The sequence below is a fragment of the Macaca mulatta genome, chromosome 4 (genome assembly GCF_049350105.2).
Source record: "Macaca mulatta isolate MMU2019108-1 chromosome 4, T2T-MMU8v2.0, whole genome shotgun sequence".
NCBI classification, from domain to species: Eukaryota; Metazoa; Chordata; class Mammalia; order Primates; family Cercopithecidae; genus Macaca; species Macaca mulatta.
Genome location: NC_133409.1, coordinates 125,868,696 through 125,870,534, shown reverse-complemented (window position 1 = coordinate 125,870,534; position 1,839 = coordinate 125,868,696).

Here is a 1,839-nt window from a genome sequence, read left to right as displayed (position 1 = left end):
AACAAAAAAAAGCAGGGGTTGCAATACTAGTCTCTGATAAAACAGACTTTAAACCATCAAAGATCAAAAGAGACAAAGAAGGCCATTACATAATGGTAAAGGGATCAATTCAACAGGAAGAGCTAACTATCCTAAATATATATGCACCCAATACAGGAGCACCCAGATTCATAAAGCAAGTCCTTAGAGACTTACAAAGAGACTTAGACTCCCATACAATAATAATGGGAGACTTCAACACTCCACTGTCAACATTAGACAGATCAACGAGACAGAAAGTTAACAAGGATATCCAGGAATTGAACTCATCTCTGCAGCAAGCAGACCTAATAGACATCTATAGAACTCTCCACCCCAAATCAACAGAATATACATTCTTCTCAGCATCACATCGTACTTACTCCAAAATCGACCACATAATTGGAAGTAAAGCACTCCTCAGCAAATGTACAAGAACAGAAATTATAACAAACTGTCTCTCAGACCACAGTGCAATCAAACTAGAACTCAGGACTAAGAAACTCAATCAAAACCGCTCAACTACATGGAAACTGAACAACCTGCTCCTGAATGACTACTGGGTACATAACGAAATGAAGGCAGAAATAAAGATGTTCTTTGAAACCAATGAGAACAAAGATACAACATACCAGAATCTCTGGGACACATTTAAAGCAGTGTGTAGAGGGAAATTTATAGCACTAAATGCCCACAAGAGAAAGCAGGAAAGATCTAAAATTGACACTCTAACATCGCAATTAAAAGAACTAGAGAAGCAAGAGCAAACACATTCGAAAGCTAGCAGAAGGCAAGAAATAACTAAGATCAGAGCAGAACTGAAGGAGATAGAGACACAAAAAACTCTCCAAAAAATCAATGAATCCAGGAGTTGGTTTTTTGAAAAGATCAACAAAATTGACAGACCACTAGCAAGACTAATAAAGAAGAAAAGAGAGAAGACTCAAATCGACGCAATTAAAAATGATAAAGGGGATATCACCACCGACCCCACAGAAATACAAACTACCATCAGAGAATACTATAAACACCTCTACGCAAATAAACTGGAAAATCTAGAAGAAATGGATAATTTCCTGGACACTTACACTCTTCCAAGACTAAACGAGGAAGAAGTTGAATCCCTGAATAGACCAATAGCAGGCTCTGAAATTGAGGCAATAATTAATAGCCTACCAACCAAAAAAAGTCCAGGACCAGATGGATTCACAGCTGAATTCTACCAGAGGTACAAGGAGGAGTTGGTACCATTCCTTCTGAAACTATTCCAATCAATAGAAAAAGAGGGAATCCTCCCTAACTCATTTTATGAGGCCAACATCATCCTAATACCAAAGCCTGGCAGAGACACAACAAAAAAAGAGAATTTTAGACCAATATCCCTGATGAACATCGATGCAAAAATCCTCAATAAAATACTGGCAAACCGGATTCAGCAACACATCAAAAAGCTTATCCACCATGATCAAGTGGGCTTCATTCCTGGGATGCAAGGCTGGTTCAACATTCGCAAATCAATAAACATAATCCAGCATATAAACAGAACCAAAGACAAGAACCACATGATTATCTCAATAGATGCAGAAAAGGCTTTTGACAAAATTCAACAGCCCTTCATGCTAAAAACGCTCAATAAATTCGGTATTGATGGAACGTACCTCAAAATAATAAGAGCTATTTATGACAAACCCACAGCCAATATCATACTGAATGGGCAAAAACTGGAAAAATCCCCTTTGAAAACTGGCACAAGACAGGGATGCCCTCTCTCACCACTCCTATTCAACATAGTGTTGGAAGTTCTGGCTAGGGCAATTAGGC